Source organism: Microtus ochrogaster, chromosome 8 (assembly GCF_000317375.1).
Source record: "Microtus ochrogaster isolate Prairie Vole_2 chromosome 8, MicOch1.0, whole genome shotgun sequence".
Classification (NCBI taxonomy): Eukaryota; Metazoa; Chordata; class Mammalia; order Rodentia; family Cricetidae; genus Microtus; species Microtus ochrogaster.
Window position 1 is genome coordinate 49,984,897 of NC_022015.1, and position 20,707 is coordinate 50,005,603.

Sequence of the window (20,707 nt, forward strand, 5' to 3'; positions counted from 1 at the left end):
GATGGTAGCTCATCACTAACGTGCTTGTCATGTAAGCATGATGAACTGAGTTTGATCCCAGAAACTAAATCTAAAAACCTGGCATAATGGCATGACTATAATCCTAACAGTGGAGAGCTAGGGACAGAGTCTGATCATCCAGTTGATTCTAATTGGTGAGTTTCAAACCAACTGAGATGACACCCATGGCTGAGGTTGATCTCTGAGCTCCATAAATTATGTATACCAATACACACACACACACACACACACACACACACACACACACCAGGTAATCATTGGACCAGAAATGCAATCTCATCACTGGGGAGGCTGAAACAAAAGTATTGCCATGAGTTCAAGGTCAGCCTTCATTACACAATAATGAAGAGTCTATCTTGAGCTACAGTGAAAAGTCTTTGCCAAAAAAAGAAAGAGAACGAAAATTAAAAAGCCAATGAAGGTACTATTTTGAGACTGGCAATACTTATGGCACATTACACAATAGTAATGCCAATTTCAAGGAAGCCGATGTGACCATTTAATATAAATACTTAACAGAAAGTCATCTATATTTTTGATGCATGCTGCATGTATGTGTTAAAAATAAAAGTTAACTAATTGGATACAAATTAATATGATTGACATAATGGAAAATTGATTCTGACACATGTAAACTAGCTTTTCAGCATCATATTTATGTTGTCAACTGAGAAGGGAAAAGATAATTATATAAACTCTAGTTAATCTCCATTTTTTATCTATTTTTACTTATATTTCTAACTTCAGTAACAGAAATGTTGGTGTATTCACGCACATTGCTAGCCTTAGGAAATAAAAACATCATGTATTTAAACTAGAATTAAGAATATAAAAGAGATACATAATCTCATTTTGTTTAGGTTTTTTTTTTGTCCTGTGGCATAAACCAACTTGAAATGCTTTATATACTTGAGTTTGTGATGCAGTAGGAAACTCACAATAGCAAGGTTAAACATAGTACGTATTATAGTAGAATGAAGGGTAAATATGCTTTTAAACATGCTTCTCCAAACAGTTTCCAGCTTTACTGTGAAGGCAGGAAAACTCCCAAATATAAAGCGGGTAAACATTTGTTGTGTGGACACCACTGGAGATTTTACCAGGACACCAACATTCCCTGGTGTTGTCAAAGGGGTTTGTGAAAATTAAAAAACAGATGAAGGATGTTCTCATCGACCCCTAAGGGACAACCACGGGTTAAACAATCTATGTGGGGAATCACAGCCACAGTTCCAAAGCTATGACTCACCCTTCCCTCTGTTTCTTGAAGGAGATGACTCATCAGCCTCACACACTCACCAAGAGCTAAAAAGCAAAATGAAGGAAGAAAAGGCAAAAAAGAAAAAAAAAGATTTGAGAGTAGCCTACCTGTGCTATGTTTCCACAGCACATTCATTTCATTTCCTCTAATGTAAAACCTGGCAAGGAAGCTGTTAAAGGAAGAAAAAAAAGGTGTGGCCTTGGGAGGAGGCTTTAGTGAGGAGATTCCTGAGTACTCAGAGCTCTCTCTGAGCCTAGTGCCTGGTGACTCTCTAGAATGAAGAGTACAGATAGAACCGCAAAGAACACAAGTTCACCCAGATCCCAAACTCCCTGCAGCCCCCTCTCACTCACAGTTTACAGCCAATGAAAACTGTTGTTTTAGTCTCCCACATTCCCAGATAAAGCAGTTTTGAGAACTAACATTCCAAATGTATTTCCCCTTGCCTTTTAAATATTTCAAATATAAGACAAATAATTTTCTCTCTTATTCTCTTCTTACTCTGCCAACTCTCCTCCCCTGCCCTGAATTAATTAGGGAAGCTATTACTATCATAATTCTTCAGTTTTGTCACTATCACATAAAATAGAGAACATTTTTTAAGCTAATAAAGAGGCCATGCACAAAGCTACAGCCTTGATAGGGGCTTCCCTTTACTGAATCTCACTTAAGAAAAACAGCAAACTTACCTGTGTACAAATGAGTTACAGAAAGAAAACTTCATTTATAAAGGAATCTGAAAGGGGGAGAATACTGTTGAAAAAAAATCTGTCAAATGGGCTTTTGATAAATTCTCTTCTTTTCCTGATATGAATTCAACAAAAGATAATGAATGATAGTTGCCCTGACCCCAGCAAAATGAGCTAGACTTGGAACACTTTAAAACTAGACAAATAAAATAAAATAAAATAAATAGTTTATCATGAGAGCTGGATGATAAGACAATGTGACTAGAAGGCTGAGATCCACAATGAGCAAAGTATTCCAACATTTACATCAAAATGCACAATGGCTGTAGAAATGATAAATAAAAAACAAAATGGGAGAGAATGGAATGAAACAAATGAAATAAAAATCACCCAGTTTTGTGCTACGCTGTGAAATTTTGTTTTACGATAGTGTGCGTTATGCATTTATTCCAACTGAATTTTGGCTTTAAAAGTAGTCGAAGATCACACCTATAATCCTGGCATCTGAGAAATGAAGGCAGCAATTTCAGGAATTCAAGTTTATCGTCTGCTACACAGTGAGTTTTGAGGACAGTCTGGATTTGTAATTGAATAGTAAAGTGGATTCGCCTACGGCTGTGCTCTTCTTCATACAAAATCTAGAGAACATAATTAATTAAGTTTTTTATTTGTCCAAAATTCCATTCAGTTCCATTCAGTGTGATTTCATCAATTGTAGATAACTTTGACATAGAATGAATAAACTAGATATAGAAAAGGCAATATGAATAATTACTGAATATATGAAATTATTTGGAAGAATCATATGGCAAAAGATAAGTAGGCTATTGCTGAAGGTAATTTTAAAGTATCAAAACCACAATCTAGCTCAATAGTAAAGCACTTGCCTAGCACTTGTGAATCCCTGGGTTCTATGCTTAGCACACACAAAGAATTCTGAAAGTAAAATGGTACAGATTTCAGAATTGTGAGTATTTAAGTCACACACCTCAACAGTATGATTGAGAAGGATACTTCCAAGCTGTGGATACAGTTTAACCCTGAGAATAAAATGAATGGCATAGAGAATGAGTATGGATTTTCAACACATTTACGTATTTGTTTTCTTTAAAAGAAACAAAAACATTTTGAAGTCAAGTAACATTTGGAGTAGTTTGCTATCAAAAAGAAGTGTTATTATAGCTTTCTCTGTAATTTTCCATATTTTTTAAAACTCGAAAATTTATGAGGTATGGGAATTAGACATCCTATATGACTTTTCCAAGCAGTATATTCATTAACTCTGAGAGTGCATGCATGACTGTTGTGATTGTCATTATTGTGTGCATGTTATGTCTTCAATTTTTCATTTCTCTATAGTGCCTGTTCAATAAGTAAGTCCCAAGTTACTCAAAAATTTTCCTTCATCAAACACTGGCAGCATTTAACTTCTAACTAGTATAAACTATGCTTCTATAAACATTCTGATGCGTATCTTTGGTATTTTTTTCAGGTAACAGGTTATGCATATATACTTTAAACCCTAGTAAAAGCTACTACAAAGTTTTCTAAAGGGATTGTAACAAGTTACATAACACAAATGAGGAATCTGGCTATTTATTAGCCATTTCTTTTTCACATTAAGTATTCTGTCATAAAATAGACATTGTAATAATTTGTCTTTCTGTAATAACTAAATAAAGAAGCCAATCACTCTTTTACACAAAACACATACACTCACACAGACAGTTCAAAAGTTTTCAGTCCTTTTTTCTTATAGAGTGTGTTACTGGTATATTCTAGATGGTTTGTGCAATGTTCATAAACACGTAAAATTACCTATTAAAATAAGATAGTCCATTTTTCTTCTTGACAGTAAGGTAATTGTATGACTATGATAAGGTTATGGGTTTGAATGTAGATACTGTTAGCAGTAGCGTATCCATTTTGTAAAAGCTTACTTACCCATGTAATGAAGGTGATGCAATTCTAGGCTTTTAGGACAGACAGGTGAAGCAGGTTTCCTGAGTACATGTGAACCTGCTCACGTGTCTTCCCTCCAGTGCTGTCTGAACAGAAGCCACATTCAGTGTGTGATGATTGCCACCAACCCAATGTCTCAGGCCTGAGCATGAGTGTCACTGACAAGCTATCAACAGCAACTTAGAGAATTTTGAAACAAGATTTGTTTCTGGTTTTGTTGTTGTTGTTGTTTTCTTACCTCTATTTTACTAAGTGTTTTGCTCTTGTTGTTTGTGGAACCCAGCATTTTCTATGACAGAAAACAAAATAATAACAATAATTAGCAATAATAATGTGGAATTCATTTTTATTGATATTATTACTATACTAAGTTTCTGAGATTTAAAGTAAATTTTAATTTCATGAATATAGTAAAAGAATGTTACATTTATTTTATCCTAATAGCATAATTCAAATTGCTACCAAATAAAAATAGCTAATACATTTGCACTAAAATCTTGTCTCTATAGCTCTGTGATGTTTCTTTTCCAGATAAGAAAATATAAATATCAGAGAAGATAAAAACCTAGGTTAGAGTCTTCTATAGAGTTGCTTAGGCGATGTCAGTAAATAATTTGATGATTTCTTTGAACCTATAGCAGGATCATGTTAGGCTCTGTAACTTTAATTGTATCTTTGTTCATGATTGTGCCGTCCTGTTTTCCCCTTCTACATTTTGGATTTGTCACATGCAGTGTTAGCATGAATTTTATTCTGAAAAATTCCCAGAAAATTTGAGGTGAGAAAAAATAAGGTATGTGTTAAGGTCAACTTCTTGGTTCCATAAGAACAAAACTGTTATTCAAATCCAAATTTGGGAATTCCAACTTTCTTCGTGGTAATTTAGTTCCATTAAGTCTGCATATAAATTCTTCTGTAACAGTTAATAACTTTTTCCTTTAGACTTTTTTCTCCTCAATATTTCAATGCACTTGTGACAGAACCTTTGATTAAAAATTCACATATGCATGAATTCAAAGCAGAAAGTTATTTGTTTGATCAACAGATTTTTAATTAAGAACATTTCAGCTAGTATATACTAATGTTACAAAATAATGAGCATCACTATAACCGGTTCTCCTATGTGCAGCATTTAGTTTCTGCCCCTGGCTCCCCCTTAGGCACACTTCCCACTCACGCTATTCCACTTCCTCCTCCAAACAGTTCCCCTCCACTTTCAGGTCCTTTGTGTATACATTTTTAAAATATAATCTCCAAGCGAGATAAAATATGTGATACTCATCTTTCTGTGTCTGACTTACTTCTCTTTACAGGATAATTTCCAGCTCCATCCACTTTCCTGTTCATTCCATTGCTGACTTGGCAGGAATTCTTATCCATTGTGGGAAGGATGAAAAAGGGCACATTGCTTTGGATAGCAGACTGGCATTCCTTACAAACTGAAACCTAGCAATTGTGAGCTTGTATTTCTTAATTGAGTCTGTAAACACATGTCGACCTACAACTCCACACAAGACCAATGGATCTAAGTAGATCTAAGATTAAAATAAAAGTACATAATATAGACATTATATATTATCAAGAAGCATAATTTTTGGGTGGGAAAAAATAGAAAAATAGAAAAGCGAAAATCTCTTATGAGAATAAGCAAATGAACAAAATGAATAGATTCTCTCCAAACTGCCAACAATTTTTCACACACTTAGAAAAGGAAAATAGAGACAATATCTCAAATCTTTTAGGAATCGTTGATTCTGACAAAAATAGCAAATCAAAGAACAAAAATAAGCAACATATAAATATTCAGAATGCAAATTCAAATGCCAAAGTAAACAAAATTATTAAAATTAATAGTAGTGACGGAAAGACTGTTCAAAGAAATGGTGGCAGCCTGGAGTCTGGAGAGCTGGCTCAGGAGTGAAGACCAGCCTTGCTGGTCTTGCAGAGGTTCCTGGTTCAGTTTGCAGCACCCATGTCATGAGTATGTCCCTCCAGGGAATCTCATGTCTCTGGCCTCCCCTGGTACCTGAAGGTACATGCAAATACTCAGGCACATGAATGTACACATAAAAATAAATATGTATAAAAAAGGAAAAGAACTAACAAACACACCAGACTGGTGATAATGCAAGACCTCCTATTCTACCTTTACTGGCAAGACTTAGTTAAGGGTTCTCTTAAAACTGGGGATGTATCTGAAACAGCAGAGCTTGTCTAATATATATAAATATAAAACACATAAAGCCATAGATGGGTTCATTCTCTAGCACTGAAGAAAAGAGTCCTATTCATGGCCTGTGTATTTACTTTTGGCAACATCAATAAAAAAAGACAGAGAGAAGAAAGTAATTGAGAGGCATGGGCTGCAAAAGAAAACAATCCTGGTAAAGAAACCCAAGTATCAGAAAGACACAAACAGTGTTTTGAGAGTGTAAGCCCATCTTAAGCTGTGCCTTCTGCAAAGCTAATTAAATGGTTAGAATGTCAATGATTGGAGACAGTTTGGAATCTTGCAACTCCAGAGCTAAATTATCATAGTCCATCTTTTGAGCCTTTTTTGCCCATTTCTGTGCCTGACCTAATGACTTTGTGATTATTAGATAAACCATTTGGAATGTACAGGCAGAGCAGTAGTTTCCAGCCAACCAAACATCAGACTGTTTATACATTGCACCATGGATTTGGGGTGAGCTAAATCTGTGTTCTTCATGCCATGGTCACTGGTACTTGATTTCAGAGTAAAGTCTCTTCTCCAATTTGAAGTGCAAATTGGGTGTTTTGCATCAACAAAAGGCAACATTATGGTTATATTTTAAAGAGTACAAAATGGGCTGTGAATTTCGATAGTAGAGGCTAGGCCTGAGAAACAAGAGTTTGGAAAACACATTGAAGAAAAGGTTTTTGAGAAATACAAAGGAACTGAACATATAGAGTATTGATTATAATTTTCTTCCCTTGGTTCTGCTAAAATATCCTGACCAAGAGCAAATTAGGGAAGAAATGGCTCATTTTTATTTTTCAGTTCCTAGTTGCAGGCCTTGATGGTGGTGAAGTCAAGCTGGGAGCAACTTAAAACTGCTAATCACAGCGCATCTGGAGTCAAGGAGATTGAGTGATGCAAGCATACTAGCTTGCTAGCTTGCTCTCAGCCACCTTTCTTATTTCTTATACTGTTTATTACCACTTGGCAAAGGAAAGGAACTCACAAGCAGTGACTTTGGTCTTCCTACATCAATTAACCTTCAAAATTTGCCATGTAAATACCTACAAGTCAATCTGATCTATTAATTCCTTGTGAATACTCACCTCCCCAGATTCTAAGTTGTGTCCAGTTGACAACAGTCAGCAGAGGACACTGGAAAGATGGCTCAGAGAGGGGATGATGGGAAGAAGCAGGGAGAAGAGAGTTTCCTCCAGGCTAAGAACTATGGCCCTGAGAAGACCTTTCCTTACAGCTCTGGGAATGAATGATCCCTGCAAATTGTGGACTTTGTCCAGTTGTTGCAGGTTGTAGGCTGTATCCAGTTGTTGCAGGTTGTGGGCTGTGTCCAGTTGTTGCAGGTTGCGGGCTGTATCCAGTTGTTGCAGGTTGTGGGCTGGGTCCAGTTGTTGCAGGTTGTAGGCTGTGTCTAATTGTTGCAGGTTGTGGACTGTGTCCAATTGTTGCAGGTTGTAGACTATGTCCAATTGTTGCAGGTTGTAGTGTCCAGTTGTTGCAGGTTGTAGGCTGTGTCCAGTTGTTTCAGGTTGTGGGCTGTGTCCAGTTGTTGCTAAATGCTCAGTTACTGCTTTGGGATATTTATGTTGTGCACCCCCAGAAACGTGCAGGCCTGGAGCTGTGTGCTACTGAAAGAAGATTTTATACACATTTAGAAGAAAGAGGTTGTTGCATTGTTTTCATAAAGAGCAAAGGAATAGAAGGAACCCTTTAATTGCTCTCTTCTTTTCGGTATCTTAAAAAAAAGTTGCTTTTTATTGAATGCCTTTCTGGCATATGGCTATCTTCGATTTGACAAGTTCCTTAAAGCAACTCACTTCATGTTTCTGTCAAAAAAAAAACAGGCACACTCTAGTTTAATGAAAACACATGAGTTTTATAAATATCACACTGCTTTTTATTTATTTATTTATTTAGTTAGTTTTTGTAACAATTAAGGACAGAAAACTTAGACTGGTTTAAAAATGTGGATAGCTCAGAAGACCTCATATGGTCATCACAGTATCGCAGAAGTATTAGAGGTAACTTCTCAGTAACCAACTAGCATATAAAATTCACCCTCTTAACTTTTCAGGGGTTTGTGAATTTTATATATCCATACAAATATGTAAGGGCTTGAAACTGCCAGAAATGAGCATCAAAATATAACATGGGAGAGGGGGAGAACTTACATTTTCTTCATAAATATGATCATCTTTAAGCTCAAAGCCGAACATGCAAATTCTAACATTCTCCCTAAATCTGATACATAAACAAGAATCTTTTTGGAGAGGCTTAAAATAAGCAAAATGTGAAAAAAGGAACAATTCTAAATTCCACCTGTGATAGCCAGGGTCAAAACAGCACTGAAAAATTCAAATTTGACTTGAGGGTTTACAGGAGGCCATCCTGAGAATTAAAGCGTCTTAGGCTACTGGAGAGGGCCCCTCCCCATTGGAAGCTCTACCTGCCTCCTGGTCCACAGTTTGCATTTTAACAGGTGGTGGCAGGTGTTTGCAATATGCACATTGAAGTTTAATTTCCATCTGGATGAACAAGAAGTCAGCTGCTTGGGGTCAGGGCTTATTTGCTGTGGACACAAGGAGGTTTGTTCAGAGGACTATAAGCGTAAAGAGAATAAAGGCTTAACGAGGAGAAGAGGGAACATTGAAAAGTCCCTGGGATTAGAAACGATGGGTTGGGCAAATATTCTTTAGAGCATTTGATATTTGCAATATGGAAATGAAATTCAGATCAGAAAAACTGCTTCATGTACTTCTTAAATCTCAAGGTCTCCTGAACTTTCTTTAAACTGAAACATCTAAGTTACAGTTATATGGAGTTTGAGTGTACCAAGCGTAATGTAATACAAGATATATTCTTTAAATAAAACTCTGTAGACTGAGTTTGGTTGAAATAGAAATACTTTGTTGCAAAGAGTTATTATATAGTGAAAGAAGCACATAAATAAAGCTTTCTGAGAAAAATTTGCAAAAGATCCACTTTGTGAGCAGTCTTACTTTACAGAACAACAAAGCTTGGACATCTAACTGATGTTTGATGAGTTATAACTTTAAAATTTGCCCAGAGGTAGGGAAGTGGGAGAAACATTTGTGGGAGATTGAATAGATCTATTTGAAGCAAACAAAAAGTTAAAAAAAAATATTAAGAAAGAAGAAAGACAAAAAGAAAGAAACTGCAATACTTGAACTGAAATATGAACAAAAAAAACCGCAAACACACACACACACACACACACACACACACACACACACATTTTTCAAATTTCTCCTTATGAAAGAGTAGATAAAGTCACATTTTCCCTAAGGGCGGTCACTGAAAATTGTTGAAATACTTACATCATAAAGAAGCTGCAGGGTTTAATACAGGACAGCAGTTACCTCAGCTGTGGAAACATAGTGTTCCTTATGTCTGCGTGTGTTACAAGGCTCAGAAGAGACTCTAGGGTGATTCCTAGGCAGGGCATATTCTGGCGAGAGTCTTTTTTCTGCTGAGATTCTTTTCATATTTGAGATTTAACTAAAAAGCCAGTCCTCCAGTAAAGGTAACAGTTTTATCAGACTATACCTCCGCAACACAAAGATACTATATTGCATTACACAATCTTAGGAAAAGTGTTCTGGAACATTACTTTGTATCTATCACGACTCAAAGTTTAAATAGACCTTCCCAGACTATTTTCAGACCAGAAACTAGAGTGTGTTTAGAAGCTTATTTTCCTCTTATTGTGTATTTATCAAACCAAGTTTTGCCATCACAACAGAAAATGTGGCAGCCAACATTCCTGTTCTTGCATCTCACAGTGACACATCTCTTGTTTGAAGAGATAAAAATAAAATTCCAAAGAAGTTTTTGGTTGTTATTATAGAGATAATAATGTGTAACTGAAAAAATATATGTACCTAAAATGCAATATGGTTTGAACTCAGTAGAACCAGCTGGATCATTTGGTCCTAAAGAAGATTAGTGCTGTTTACAATAGAGAAACGTATTACTTAGCATGGCTATTTAGAGAGTTGATGTAGGGGTAAATCTTATTCTTGAGAACAACATGAAACCATCCCTAACAATGACCAACAAATAGATGAATGCTTATTAAATGCACAGTGAATGAAGACATGTCTCTCTCTTAGAATGAGTTGATACTCATACTACTGACACGGTGTCAGTAGTAATAAGTAGTCAGACAGGACTATCTGGTTTACCATCCACTAAAGGGAAGCTGATGTTTCCTGAAAGGAAATCTTCCATGACTGTTGGAGCTGATACTTAGAATTCCCGTAATACAATCTAAATTCCACGATTGATCAACAGTCTTGGAAAAGTTTTGCCTGTGCAATCCATTGGAGTTTTGGTTTCTGCATTCTAGCATTCTTCCCCCTCTTTATTTCTATCTGAAAATCAAACCCCTCACTGTTAATGATCTGATGACAACGATGAAAAGTGTCTTTCTAGTTTAATAACCTGCTGTAGACATGTTATTTAAACAACCTTAGTAGTGAGCAAATGGGATTTAGAATGATCTCATTAAAAGAAAAAATAAATAACTCTGAGTTTAATTAGAGACAAAGCTGAGTGGAGATAGCAGGACAGGTGTGGAACTAAGTGATCAAAGACAAAGGTACCACTGTTAATACCTGCTTGGTTTGGACTTGCTCCTGAATAGATACTTACTTGAGGTCAGTTCAAAGCTACTTGAAATCAATGAAGGAAGAGCAGGTGCCCTAGAAACTCGAATTATCTCTATTTGTTTTCTTGCTGGTCTGGCTACGTTTCCCAGTCAATCAACAAGCTTTCCGTACCCACAATCCCTTAACTCTAAAGCCAAACTTTACGTGGCATTGAGCCTGAATGGACAGGTGGCAAGGGAATAATGTGTTAGTGTTTGTATTTGGTTGACTGGCTGCATTCTTTGTGGTTCAAGCCAGAAACTCAGCAGATCCCACCCTCTAGTGTGTACTCACCTATACTGAGATCCTTCAGGCAAGGATGAACTTCTCTAAAAAGGACAATGAAAACTAAGTAAGCACAGCTTGTTCCTGTAAATGTCAGACTATGGAAAACTCTCACACTCTAATGACCCACTCTTTCTTAGAATAAATAGATATATTTTGGGTTAAAATATATCCAATGGGTACTGGATAAGGTTTGGTCATCTGCATTATTAGACTGAATTTGTTCTGTCTTGCTGTGGAGCAGATGAACATGTGGAAGTCAATGTATGTGGACGCATTTGGTACTCACTCCACAGTGAGGCTTTTAGACAGTAAAGCCTCAATTTTCTTAATATATTTGACGAAATGACATTTAGCAACATTTAATTGAAAGCAGTTTAGGCATTCTGGAGTAGTAGGCATCTCACTAACTCTCCATCACAGGATCATGGCTATCCCATATGTTATTTCCATTGATTCAAGCATGGGTGCCTCCTTGCCACTTTGCTGAGCAATATTGTGTAAGTAGCTCTAAGACTAGAAAGGCAAATATTGGTTCATAAAGTAAGCCTAATAATTTTAGCCTAATATTTTGTTTGCTTTCAAACAAAATAGAATGTTGAAATTCTTATTGGAACAATTTATGACATTTATAAGAGATCTCAAACAAGGAATACTTAAAATTATTTTCTTTTCTGAATAAAATGTGTACATTTAGGAATGCATGCTTGTTTGAGGGTATAGAGACAAAGTGTCTTTATGCCAAAAGTTCTGTCACTGAAAGTGAAGATCTCATTGATCACTTGGGATTCTATCTTTTGACCACCTGACTCTTGCGCCGCTGCTATGCATTCACACTAAGGACAGGGTCATAGCTGATGGCCTAGCATTTCCTCCTTAAGCACATCTCTAGAGGGTCTTTTAAATGTAAGCTAGAGAAGAGAAATGCTCTCTGCAGCATCAGTCAGAAGTGAAGTGCTCCATCTGTTTTAGATACACTTGCTTACAAAGTCTCTAACACATTTATTCACCCTCACAGTTATACAGTTAGAAAAGGCAGAGCAGAAAACAGAACTGCCATGCACATTTCAAAAGCAAAGTTGAAGTTAATGCCTTGCAAGTAAGAATGCCGTGACTGGCATCCAGTTCTAGTTTGTGAGTATAGCATTCTTTACTATATTGCCATCTTGAGCTGAGATACTTGAAGGTACAGCGTTATATTGAAAACTGCTGTGTATGAAACTAAAGAACTGGGCCCAAATAAAAGGACCTTAGTCTACACACAACTGCCTTCTAATACTGGAAAATAGCTCACAGACACTCCTATACCCACAAACCCATTCTCATAGTACATGAAACCACAGGAATGCACTTTGATCCCCTCTCTAGGTGGGTGTGAAAAATCTTAACAGTGTGTTTCTTAGTCGTTCAGTTTCCTGTACAGATCTTGATCAACCAGCTCTTCTGGATTAAGCACTCACACGGTGGTCATGATTTTCAAAACGTTTCTTTCCGTTTGAAAAGTTTTCTTCTTTGTAATTTCTTCATGCCTGACAGTTGTGACAAAGCAATGGTAATGATGAGACATCAACATTGTGTTCAATTCTGTATCCTTACAATGACAGAAATACAGGTGACACACAGGCCTGGTCACACCTACTTTTGTCCGCTGGAGGAATGTTCTCTGTTGAGATTGTTCTTGAATTCTGTCATTTTTAAATATAAATTTCTTTGTGTTGGTTTCTGAAGCTCTTTCAATCATCTCACCGTTTAGCTCTTAGGTAAAATATGCTCATTCATTATTTCTTTGATTGTATTCAGAGAAGTCACCAACTCTGAATAAATGCTTTGATTCCAATTTGCTTAGGGTTCTTCAGAAAAATAATTCTGCTGATTGTATAGAGAACCTGTTTTGTGTGCATGTAGCTTCAACTAGTTTACATATTCTAGAAAATGGCCATGCATAATCATTGTTGCTGGTAATAAATGTAATATAAATGCTACCATAGCATCCTCAAAACAGACCAACAAGAAAAATGCTGAATCGTGAATTAAGCAAGATAGAGAGGCATCATAGTTGACTTGAATCTCATGTTTTAGAGCGAAGTCAAATGCAATAACCTTCTAAATAGGTATGCTGCCACTCTCTGCTTAACATATCTTTAAGTAATAAATGACAATGTTGATTGGAATTAGTGTTTTATTCATTTCTAGAAATTTATAAAATCCTTTGGTGTGAAATTCTTTGCTTATATTAAGGATAATAGTAGCATTGTTTTGATGCAATACCAAAAATTTCATCTTAAGACCTCTCCTCTATTGCTTAGGGTCTTAGCTGGGGTCATTCTTGTGGATTCCTGGGAATTTCTCTAGTGCCAGGTTTCATTTTTGCCCGATTATGGCTTTCAAACGGAAAAAATGTTTTAAGTAATCTGTATTATGACACAATGCATGCACACCAATACTAGTGAGGTGATTGGTCTCTGAGTATATAGTGGAACATGTGTGGAAATTTAGGGAGTTCCAGTCTGAAAGTACATTCTGACAAGGCTATTTTGTGGACAGCTACCTCAAGTGTCATGAACACCAAGGACTGCTTTGGTGAGAAAGAAGTGCAATGTGTTCTGGGTACAGAAGGTAGATCTTGCTACCATTGTCTCATCGGGGTGTGTCCATAATCATCAGCACAGTCAGAGCTACATCACACACAAACTAAAACAGCAAAAGAGCTGTCGGCCACTGTCTTGAAGATCTTAAGAAAACAATACCTTGAATTGATGTGTTATTTTGAAAATGAATCACAAATGTTTATTAAGGAAATTTAGTTTATTGACACTATACTGTCGTTATGAATTGTTCAAAGAGTTCTAAGCAGAAAGGGTACCTTGCCTACATGTTTTATGCTTTTACAGGCAGGAATAAACTCAATGAACAAGAAACTAACATTGTTTTAAGTCCAACACAATAAATCACCGAACCATAAAGTATTTTTAAAATTACACTCCAGTTCAAGACATTAGATTAAAAACAAAAATAGAGTAAATCAAAGAATATTCACCAAAATATCACACTCTATTTTTTCAGCACACACACACACACACACACACACACACACACACACACCCATACATGCTTGTTTCATCATTTTGTACTTTATTGAAAATGAAGTTATTTGAGGAAGAAATTGATTAGGCGGGTTCTTTATTCATTGATGTCTCTGAACTTCTTTCTGAGCTTTTAAAGATACAAGATGCAAAAGAAATAAAGGTTTGACATGTGACCTAAACCCCTTTCTAAGAGCTTGGCTCCTCAGGAAGCAGAATAGCTGTCTCTTTAATAAACAGAAAGAAAACAAGTGAAAATGTTTCTTATCCCACTTCTAAATTTTCTTATAAACTACACACTGCACATGGAACATACACAGAATTTTATTGACAGAAGACTACAGTCATCTTTGGTACCTATGAGGGATTGAGTTTAGGATGCCCTACAGATAATACTATCTAAATATCCTCAGTTCCTGTATCGATGTTTGTCAAGTAGGCATAGACCCCCCACTGCTTTTTTCTCTGGATTAGTTACAATATGCTTTTGAGCTTAAATGCTACATAAATCCGTATTATGTGTTACATTTCCAGGGAATAATCATAAGAAAGCATTCTCCACATGTTCAGTACAGATTCAGTTTCCTTTTTCTGAGTGTTTTTGATTTACAATTGGTCAAAACTATGGATATTGAAGCTTGTTATACTGAGAGCCAACAATCCTTCTGATCGAACACGAATAAAAGGCCTGTCCTTAGGAAAACAGACTGAAATCAAAACAAAAATACCATAAAAATTACCAGAGATACTGTAAGACCCAAAATGTCAATGCTAAGACCAAGAAGGAAAGCAAGGCAGCATCTTGGGATTTTGTAAATGAGGTGTTTAACACGGGGGGATTGGAAGAGCTACAGAGCCCCATAACCGTTTTCTTCCGAGTCTAAACTGTCAAGGCAAGATACTTCCTGTGTGGTTACCACAGAAATAATTACACTACAGCACTCTGGGTTTCAGAAGCAGACAAATCTTAAAGTGGAAGCATGGCTTTCTTTGTTTGCTCGCAGCGCACTAGAATTACAAAAGCAGGTAGAATCAAGATGCAGCACTGAACCTTTAATAAGGGTCCATAATCTGCCCAGGAAATGCACTTGAGTGAAGTTAGTGGCTCTGTGCCAACCTGAGAGTAATTGTAAATTATTGAAAGAAACAGGAAGTCAGGGCTGGTCAAGGAGGAGATGGCCTGATTTTAATCAAGGAACTAGGGGTAAGTATTCTTTTGAAGGTATGATATCAATCTTCAAATGAACTTTTTTGTTTGAAGCACTCAGACATTTAAAGGTACATTCTTACTAACAGTATATTCACTTAGATTATTTATATATGTTTTTATTCTTGAAAATTACACACACTTACACTCACACACACACACGTGCACATGCACACACGTTGTCTCACCGATCTTTGCTCATGAGAACTACAGCATTTTCACTTCTGCAATAAAGTCTATTATCAGGTACCTGATTTCAATAATTTTTAGATTCTCGCTGGGCTAAGACATGTTGATGATCTCCTTATGAAGCATATCAAATTTCCCATTTTGATATGGTGACCCATGGAAGAGTCCTGGGATGGCAACAGTACTATTTTAGACATCGTGATGAATTAGATGACAAAAGTACAGCAAAGAAGCCTATGTTTTAACAGTGTATACTTTATAGCTGTGACCGCTTTGTCTTTTTGTTTAACTGACGTTGATGACTTAATTTTCAGGCTGCAAAGCAAACGACTCACTTTATTATGGTGTTTACACATCACCGTTTATCATTCCATATTAAATCTTCCATCTACTTAAGCTTTATCTCAAGGATTTAAAGTGATTCAACCAATTAAGAAGATAATGTGTAAGTGTTGTAATGTTGACATTTTGATTATTAGTGATTAAAAGGTATACCGTGCTTAATAAATGGAAATATTAAAATAACAGATGGAAAAATTCTAACAAATGATTTGTTCAATGTAGAACACCATAATAAATTCTGAGGCATAAGATATTGATCCCATTTGCAAGGGTCTAAAAATTTATTTGGGGAAACTGACTTTTCTAGACAAATTTAAACAGGACAGTAGAAAAGCAAGGATGCTGTGGAGAAAGGGTGACTACCCAGAGTTTGGGACAAGCTGAGAAGCTGTTTGTGAAAGCCAAACATATAGCATATCACTCATATAGAAGTCAAATTCCAAAGAATTTCAAAGCTGAAAAGCAAAATTTGCAACAACAACTACAGCAACAAAAAGAATGCACCAAGTGTACTTGCTGAATTTAATTTTCAATTCTAAGTTAAATGTGAAATATGTGAAGTTCAATGCACTGAAATCTCTACTGTATACATTTATACCCTTCTGTGGCCTTGGCCCTGGTTCTCAACAATACCACTCCCCATCCCAGTGCAATCCGAGCCAGTTTAGAGATGCAGATATGAGTGGTCTCAATCTCTCCAGTAACTAAGTCAGTTACTACACAACTGAATAACTCCAGCAAGTCTCTTGCTTCTTGGAGTCTTCTGAACTCTTAGTCAAAACTCTGCCAAGACATTTCTGTCATTTCTACTTAATTGAATGCGAGACTTCCCCTTCCCCAGCCCCAATCTTGTGGTAACCATCCAAACAGAATAAATAGTGGAACTATTCCCTCCAGCCTTGCCAGGGAGTTTTTACTCATGGGATAAGGATTCCTTACTGACAAAGTCGAGCTTATCACATTCATCTTTCATCATCCTCAACCCTCGCTCCGGTCTAACATTTTCAAGATCTACTCTCTGGCATGCACTCATAATTCTCTTTGCTGCACATTAACTACGTCTTCAGGTTCCTTCGCTAAGTAATCCCATTCTTTTTTTTTAATATTTATTTATTTATTATGTATACAATATTCTTTCTGCGTGTATGCCTGAAGGCCAGAAGAGGGCACCAGACCTCATTTCAGATGGTTGTGAGCCACCATGTGGTTACTGGGAATTGAACTCAGGACCTTTGGAAGAACAGGCAATGCTCTTAACCGTTGAGCCATCTCTCCAGCCCCAGTAATCCCATTCTTTAGTTCCCTCATCTTCGGCAAGTTCACCCTAGTTATAGAACCAAACTGCAGTTAGGTAAGAAATTGAGGTCAGGTATTAGAGAGGATAAATATTATCTTCCAAGTGTTCCACCTAAGGTGAAGCTACAGCATAGCTTTCAGGTCAGAGAAGGCTGCTCTTATACCAAGAAAGAGTAAACTCTTGCTGTAGGCCCAGTAGTTCAGAAGAGGCCAGTGGGATCACCTTCTTAAGCAAGCGCACACATGTTCTAATTCAGTCTTTGTGTCCCATCTCTTCCCCCTTAAGAGTTCTATTCATTGAGCAACAAAGGTCATTTTAATAATGAGCAATTAGCTCTCACATACTTGTACAATTTTTAGAATTAAATTCTACCACATAATAGTGAGTTCAATATTATGATATTATGATTGAAATACAGATTTCTCTAATTGCTTTCTTGAAGCCTTTTAACTTTTAAACTGTCACCCAGTTGATTATTGACAACCTGCCTCATGTGTCAATTTCCTTCGTCTGTGTAACAGAAACAATTAGCAACGACCAAGTATCTAACAGTCCTGGTGATTATTCTCTTTTCCATGTCTCAGAAAGGCTCGGGAAGTCATCACAAGGCCATGGTGACAGGTAATATTTGACTATTACCTATATAGACAGGACTATATAGACTGTCCTATATAGACAGGAGACAAGCCTCTGCACATATCAGTGAGAGTTTTTGTTGAATGGGTTAGTTGAAACGGAAGATCCATCACTCCATAGCTAAACTGCAGGACTGCATCAAAAAGAGAATGATGAGCACCTATAATCATGGTTCTCCAGTTCTTGACTCTGGATACAACTGTGTGGCCACCTCAGGTTCCTACTGCCATGACATCCCCGTCATGACAGGTTCTGTGAACTGCAAGCCAAAACAAAACAAACCACCCTCTTCATTCCTTGCTTCTTTAAACTCAGTGTTCTGAACTTGAAAACTAGATACAAACATAAAATATTAACTTAAAAATTCAGCCTACCTTCCATAAACGCATATAGGAAGATGTACATTCTATTTCAGATTTATTCTTTGAAAGAAGAGACAACTTGGTCAGATTGTTTAAATAACTGGACAGTGAGCCAATACAGTAAACAAGGTGTGAACCTGTGAGTCAACATATATTATAATGTCACCTCACTTAACTTACTTGTATTTTCATGAATCCTAACCTCTTAATTTGCTCTGACAAAGGGGCCTCATCCTTGCTCCTCATCACAGGATAGCAGAGTGACTCCTGGCAATCCAGTGGAGTCCTGTCACTGAGAGTAGTGACTCAAAGTCTTATGCCCAGGCCCCATTCATCTAAATAGTTAATAGCTGCTGGGCCAGCTATTATCTATGTACTGAAAAACAGCTCCTATTCTGTAGATGAAAGTTCCTGTCCTTCCTGGTCCCACAGCTGTTCAGTCATAAATAAACACAGAGAGGCTTATAGTCATTATGAACTGTTTGACCTATTGCTCAGGCATATTACTAACTAGCCCTTACAACTTAAATTAACCCAGAATTCTTATTTATATTTAGCCATGTGGCTTGGTACCTTTTGTCAGTAATGCATTCTCATCTTGCCTTCTCTGTGTGTCTGGCTGATGACTGCATCTGTACCTTTCCTCTTCCCAGAATTCTCTTAGTCTGGTTGCCCCATCTATTTCTCATGCTTGGTTACTGGCCAAACGGCATTTTGTTAAACCAATACAAGTGACAAATCTTTACAGTATGCAAGAGCACTATTCTTACCTTCATTATGGTCATGTCTTGATTGGTGCTAATTTCATAAGTAGAAAGTAATGATTCTTCTATTTGCCATACAAAAATAATCATTTAACCTACTAAATTTCAGAGCATTTTAATCTATTATATGGAAATGACAATACCACTTATAAGATAGACATAACTGATGTGTACATGAAAGAATATGTTAGAGGTGAATATATCTTTCCTTCATTAAAATTAAAATTGGTTTTTATTGAGAGGGTGTGCTAAATCACAATCAGATAAAAGAATGAAGCAATAGACAACATATTTTCCTCTACAGGCAAAAGTCAAGCACCATAACTTTTATTTATACATTTCATTATAAATTGCTTTGTACACATGACTATTATGTGAATTAGAACACATGCTATTCTTAATTTTTTTTAAATTTTGTTGTTGTTGTTGCTGTTAGTATTTTATTTTTATTTTTTGTTGAGACAGGTTTTACTCTGTAGCTCATGCTGATTTGGGACTCACTGCATAGTCTCAGATGGGCCCACACTCCTGGTAATTCTCCTGCCTCGGCCTAACATGTGTTTAAACATATCCTATTGCAGAATATTGCCTTAAGATGTACTACATTTGTTTATGCTGTCAAACAGTTGTTTAGTGATGCAAATATATGTTACATATTTTTACATTGTGTTGACTTAACTCTATGAAGCCGTTTTACTTTGCTTGTCTAAAAGACCCCTTTGGTTTATTAAAGAATTGAATGACCAATAGGAAGGCAGGATAAAGAATAGGCGGGACTGGCAGGAAGAGAGAATAAATAAAAAGAGATATCTGTAGAAAAAAGATCGAGGAGCAAAAAAAGCAGGAGGACACCAGGAGTCAGCCACCCAGCTATACAACAGGTCATGGAATAAAAAGTAAAGAAAGGTATATAGAAATAGAGAAAGATAAAAGCCCAGATAGAAAAGATAGAAGGGATAATTTAAGTTAGGAAAGGCTGTCTAGAAACAAGCCAAGCTAAGACCCGGCATTCATAAGAAAGAAAATGCCTCCATGCATTTATTCAGGAACTGGGTGGTGAGCTCCCAAAGAACAAAGAATAAAAGAGTAAAACCAAACAACAAAATTTTGAAATGCCAACATGGGGCTCTCGAATTTCCATAGGTCCTGAAAAGCTTGAAAAGAAAGATATAGGAAAAAAGGAGGAAAAAAGTATGGCTCCTTTAAGAAGCTCTGTGGTACAGCAGAGCACATGCACATCTTTTTTTTCCCCACTTTAATTAGAAATAAAAGGTAAGTAGAAATGCACGCCTCAGTGCAGGGCACTGGAATTCCATAGTTGGGGGACTGAATGTATTTCCTGGTCAAATGTATCTCTGACCAGGTCGAAAGCTTTAGGTTTGCGTCTTACTACCCAAGAAGTAGGAAGAGCCAGCCAATGGGGCCACAAGAAGAACCCAACTTTGGCTAAGCATTTTAAAGTTTGCTCACAGGGTCAAAAAAAAAAAAAGATTAGAGATATGCAGTAAAAGAGGTCCAGATTAAACAAAAAACAAAAACAAAACAAAACAAGAAAACTCTAAACAGGTTCCAGTATGTTTTACAGTGTGTGTAGGCTTAAGAAAGATATAAAAAGAGTATGTATAATCGTAGAAAGACATAAAAAGTTGAAAATAATAGAGTCCATAGGGAAAGAATAAAAGTAATAAAAATGAAAAAGCAATGTAACAAGGAGAAATACA